Source organism: Convolutriloba macropyga, chromosome 8, assembly GCF_964194025.1.
Source record: "Convolutriloba macropyga chromosome 8, txConMacr16.3, whole genome shotgun sequence".
NCBI classification, from domain to species: Eukaryota; Metazoa; Xenacoelomorpha; order Acoela; family Convolutidae; genus Convolutriloba; species Convolutriloba macropyga.
In genome coordinates, this window is record NC_134475.1 from 11,973,804 (window position 1) to 11,979,895 (window position 6,092).

The window sequence follows — 6,092 nt, forward strand, 5'->3', positions numbered from 1 at the left end:
GTTATTTGGTAAAAACGCACTTGAAGGATCGCGCGTTATATAGAACCCTGGGCGAGCTCGTGTCATGAAACGTCCCTCGTGTCACTAACATGTATGTTGTGCTCGGTGGTTTCTCTCATGATAGGTAAAAGCATTAAAAAATGGCTTGTTCGACTATACTATAGTGATCTTGCCCCAATCACAAGACAGCTAGATCCAACGGTTTTCATATTCAGCACGAATTCAGGGTTATGACTGTACAGCATTTTAACCCAAAAGAGCTTCACATTCAGCCTGAGTGTGTCACTAGACAGAAAGCTGTGACGAGTGTCTGAAAACGAAAGGAACTAAAAAAACATGGACATTCGCTGACAAAATCAAAACCTACTGATACATTTCGGCAGGTATCTTTAGATATTTTGGGTCAACTTAGTATGATGAAGCCTCTATTTTAGTGAGCCTCTAAGTAAAAACTCAGTTTTTGAGGCAATATCACTCCAACTTTAAATCAAGTTTCGGAAACAGTTTATACACCATTGATCCCCAACTTTTCCTCTCGTCTATGAAACTCAGATAAATACAAACGCCCACTTACCAGAAATCCCGAAAGATTGGCCACAAGATCACTATTTATTCAGGTCTTTTCTCTTTGATGATTAACAAAGTGCAAACTGAGCCAAAGATGAACATGAAAACATATCAACTTATGCCACAATTCTGTTTAATGTGAAACTTGGATGGAGCTCATCGACTTAATATTGGGTCTTAGAAGTTGTAGTAGATAAGTCTTTAGAGCATTTGCTCAAGGGTTTTCACCAGTGTTTCTAAGTCAGGGATCTTTTCCGTTTGTAGCCCCCCCCCCCCTCCCAGCTTAGTGAGCGCATATTATTTGCATCCCCCAGACGCATGTGCCATATTTTACATTATGATTAACTATGTAATGGCACTTGCTCCGTAACTGGAGGGCACATAACGTACTGGGCGCACAAACGGAAAAGATCAAGTTAGTTTAAATGGTTCAGTTTAATTTTGTTAAGGTGATTGCAATGTCCACATCTCCAGAGTATTCTCCCAAGGCATTTACTGTTTTCGGCGAGATTTTTCAAAGAATTTGAAGTAATGTAAAAGAAACCAATTTGTCAAATTAAAATTACTTCCAATACTTAAAACAAACGTTTTCGAACTTTACGTTCATCGTCAGGCTAAAACTGTTTTACAAATTGTTAAAAGATAAAATGAATATGTATTTACATTTGTCTGAGATGACAATTAAAACAATTCTAGGAAACATTCTAAAAAATTCAATCGAAAATTTTTTCCTTATATACAATATTTAGCCTATTTACAACACATATTTACATCTGTTATCAATTTACTTAAAAACATTCCTATTCCGGATTTTTCGGTTTTGTCCATGTTCTTGTATTTTTAGGGTTATTCCGAATTTGCCCTAACCATAAGTATCCCTCTTGTGGAGGTTTTGCAAATTTCGTTTTGTCATGCACAAAATGTTTTTTGCCCTATGCATTCTCATTTAGTCAAAATTATGATTTGAACTAATATTTTAGCGTGAGTTCCCTCCCCCTATATTCGTCGCGTGTGTTTAGTGCCGGCTTCAGCTTGCTGATATATATAGCTTCGATGATCATTAGTTTTTCTACTGACCGACAGGCGTCCAGAATTCTCCATTCAATGTCATTCGTGGCGCCACGACATTCAACTAGATGTTGACCCACCTGTGAATCCTTCTTTTGATGTTCTGTAATCCTTGTGGTAACATGCCGGCTTGTTTGCCCAACATAGATGGATCCGCATCCATTACATTTAATTTCATATACCACGTGGGATTTCAGATCTCTATCAAAGGATGATTTCAGGGTGGGGAGGCACGATCTTAATTTTCGCGTTGTAAAAACTACTTGCAATTCGCATAGTTTCTTCAATTTGCTTGCGAAGTTTTGAGTGAGGTTGCCTCTGTATTGTAGAAAAATAGTTGGCTTATCATTAGATTTAGTCTTGCTTTTTTGATGCTCTTTTGGTGTTGTTCTTAATTGGTACGGCGTGATGAAGCGAACTTGCAGCCAAAATATGCACCATCTCGGTAAATCTATAAAATTCATACTCGCTAAAACACTAAAACAGTGAAAACTTCTCAAAGTATTATGTAATGAGCCCCTCTATAGGCCTTGTTTTCAAAATATTTGACAAAGTAAATAATGTAAAAGAAACCAATTTGTCAAATTAAAATTACTTCCAATACTTAAAACAAACGTTTTCGAACTTTACGTTCATCGTCAGGTTAAAACTGTTTTACAAATTGTTAAAAGATAAAATGAATATGTATTTACATTTGTCTGAGATGACAATTAAAACAATTCTAGGAAACATTCTAAAAAATTCAATCGAAAATTTTTTCCTTATATACAAAATTTAGCCTATTTACAACACATATTTACATCTGTTATCAATTTACTTAAAAACATTCCTATTCCGGATTTTTCGGTTTTGTCCATGTTCTTGTATTTTTAGGGTTATTCCGAATTTGCCCTAACCATAAGTATCCCTCTTGTGGAGGTTTTGCAAATTTCGTTTTGTCATGCACAAAATGTTTTTTGCCCTATGCATTCTCATTTAGTCAAAATTATGATTTGAACTAATATTTACTTAAAAACCAATTTGAAGTAAATCCTCAGCAATATTTTCTTGATTAGGTACTGCCCGTAGCTTTTGCATACTCTAAAAACCAAGTTGTATGACACTTAGTTCTCAGGAAAAAATTGTCAGTTTATTTACAACGGCATTTCGGAATTTTGAATTCGCCTCTCGTATCTTGTCGCATGGCTTCAGGGAGCTTTTCTTGGAGATCTAAGGTAGTGTCATACTCTCCCATCATGATTGCAAAGAGATGAAGTAGGTCGTGTAGCTCAGCATAAAGACACAAGTGTAGAAGTTTGAGGTTGGTCGATCTATCTCTGTAGCTTTCATTTGAGCAGAGAATCCATTTAGTTGCCAGTTTTCGGACTTTTTCAAGATTCAACATGTTTGTCCGGGAGAGATCCATAACTGTGATGGTACGGTGACAGTTGTTACCAATATACGCGTTAAAAATGTTTCATGGGTTGCATTTGATTTGAAAGAAGGCCTTCATGGCTTCGGTTGTTCTTATTTCGCAGTTTTAGTTCCAGATTAGATTGTGTGCTAGAGTAAGACCTTGATCACGTTACGAAATGCAGTTAGTAATTTCAGAGACAGAGAGTTTTGCGTTAAGTTCTCCTTGGATTCTAACTAAATGAGTCTTTTTGACATTCGGTTTCATTTGATTTACGAAAAACCATTTATCTTTGTTTAGAATTGTTCTGTTTAATTAGTTCTAATTGAAGAAAATTGCTTTAAAATCATCGTCCTATCCAAAGCTGGTGGTTTCTTGGAGAGCAGGAGGTTAGTCTGTTATGAAAAGAAGGAAAAAGAGAGGGCCAATTATGGAAGCTCTCTGGTAACAGTTTGGGTTCAGGAGCGGCTCTTATTTCTTTTCTGGGCCTGCTGTCCACCGATGAAATACAATTTATTGAGTCTAAGAAGTTTTCCATCTTTTCCAAAGTAACTAATTTTCTTAAGAGTTTGTGATAGAGTTTGTGATAAGAGTTGTTACGTAGCGGATTGTCACTTTCGAAAACCAAATTGATTGTTCTGCATGTAAAATTTTACGTGATTATAAGTGGAGTCAAAGAGGAACTTTTCGAAAACTTTAGAGCACCAACACAGTAGACTAAAGGGTCTAAAAAATTATCTCAGCTTTTTCACTCTTTGAAACTTCGTGTTACCTGGGATTATGTTAATTTAAAGGCGTAAAACCCATTGTTTAGGCACATTAGGAAGATAAACAAAAGTGATTTACTAAGTGACGTGCTCCAAGCCTTTAGTATGTCGTTACCGAGTTTGTTGGGGCGGATGGATTTATTAACTTGAAATGATTCCAAGAATTCATCGATGTTTTCAGGCTTAAATTTAATTCTTTCAAGTGGTTTGAGGTTTGGATTAATTATTCCACTTGCTTGACCTGGGTTCGGTTCTGTTCCGTTCTCATTGAAGAGGGACGCTAAATAAGTAAATGTTGAAAATGTTAATTTTTTCAGTATTGTCGGAAGCTTCTGTGTTTCTGAGTTTTCTTGTTGGTGGTATCCAGGGACTTTTTCTAAGGTATTTTAAGTATTTTGGTGGTTGACTGAATTGAAAACTTTTGAAAACATTTTCTTCGAAGGATGCCAAGTCTTCAACAGTTTTGATTTTTATTTCTTTTTTAACTGTTTGATTTTCAAAAGGCGTGTTAGATTTTGGGGCATTCTACGGACGGTTTTTTCAATTTTTTCACCAATTAGGAGTTCAAGCTGGATATCCAGGGAGGAAAAGAAGCTCAGCAATTCGTTACTCTAGAAATTAATTTGTCAAATTTTTTCCCAAAACAACTGGTAACATTGTTTCACAAATTCGTCCACGTTTCGAAAACAGTTAGGATTGAAGGTGTCTGAATTAATTTTGTTTTTTAGTCCTTGCAGTTGGCACGTTTAAAAGAGGCGGGATTTCAGCTGTAGGCCGTTGTTGTGAAGAGTTTATCTCAGATAACACTTGCTTATGAACAGTTTTTTTATTTTCTGATGCGCAATTTTTGGACAAATTTCATTAATGATTGAGCAGATTATTCGTTTGGCAGAGTTGCAGTAAAAGACGTCAAGTTGACTTTATGTAAAATTGTATTGAATTATATTTAAGTTGATTGTCGACCCATAATCATTTCTTGACGTCATCCTACTCCAGTTTGTAATGGGAAAATTCAAATCACTAATCACCCAGATGTCGTTACATTCATTTTTTTGTTGCAAGAATTTTTGTTCACGCAATAGAGCAAGTGGTTCGTTTCCGTTACATATATAGGAACTTGAAACAGCAGAGTTGTAAATACAGCAGAGTAGTTAAGAATCAGAGTTGTTGCATCAAAGTATAGTACAATGTGGTCATCGGTTGAAAATGAAGTTTCAATTAGTTTGTGATTTATTTGTGGGTTAATTGTTAGCATGACACCTCCATGTTTTGTAACAACTGTCTCGACAGATTTTCTATCACCTCTATAGATACGGTAGCTTGACAGACAGAGCGCAGCATTTAGAATGTCAGGAGTGAGCTATGTTTCTGTGGTGCAAATTATATCTGGGTTATCGGAAGAGATAACAATTGCAATATTCGTGCGTCTGTTCAGGTCAAGAGGGCTTCGAGAATAAAGCGTCAGTCTTTTCACTGAGATTAGTCCTTGCTCTGTCGTTATCTTCATTTCCTTTTCAGATTACCTAACAACAGAATGCACCGGGTTTGAAAAAATAACATGGTAACAACCGTGGACAGTTCATCATTAGGTCTTATCATCAGAGGACTCCCAAAACACTGAACAAAGTCGATAAAAAGATGCCTGAAAGTTGGAAATGGTACTGTCTTACTTAGAAATCGAAGATCAAAAACTAGTAGAGCTCATCAGGCTTTGAATATTTGACATGGTAAAAAAAGTGCTTGGCTCCTCTTGGTCAGAACTAACACTGAAATTACTAAAAACCTCATCATCAAAAGCCCTCACAAATTGAAATACTTGCAAATTGAAAAGAATTTATCATCCATCTACATAAATCCCTAACTGAACCTGGAAGACTCAAGCAAACACCGAGAATGCTTTGTTAATTGGCGAAAAATCATTGACCGTGAAGAAAATGAACTAACCATCCATCACATCAGAATTTGCAACTTGAAGCTACAAATACTGTTTAATAAATTCTTGATAAAACTGATTTTGCATGTGGCAAGTGTTTCTTTCAGAAAACACCAGAAAAGGTGCTGTCTTTGACATTGTTGTCACAAGTATCACGTGCCATTTTCAAGGACACGGGGTTTATATGTAGATTTCAGGAAAAATTTCTTTTCAAATTGGGAATGATGTGGCCAAATTGATCCAATTGGCGCACGTGTGTTGAGGGAGCTGGAGACTTAGCTAGTAAGTATTTCATCTAAAGGCGACCTGAAGGTCAGTTTGGTGAAATACCTAAGACCGGGAAGATAATAATAAATTCTCAAGC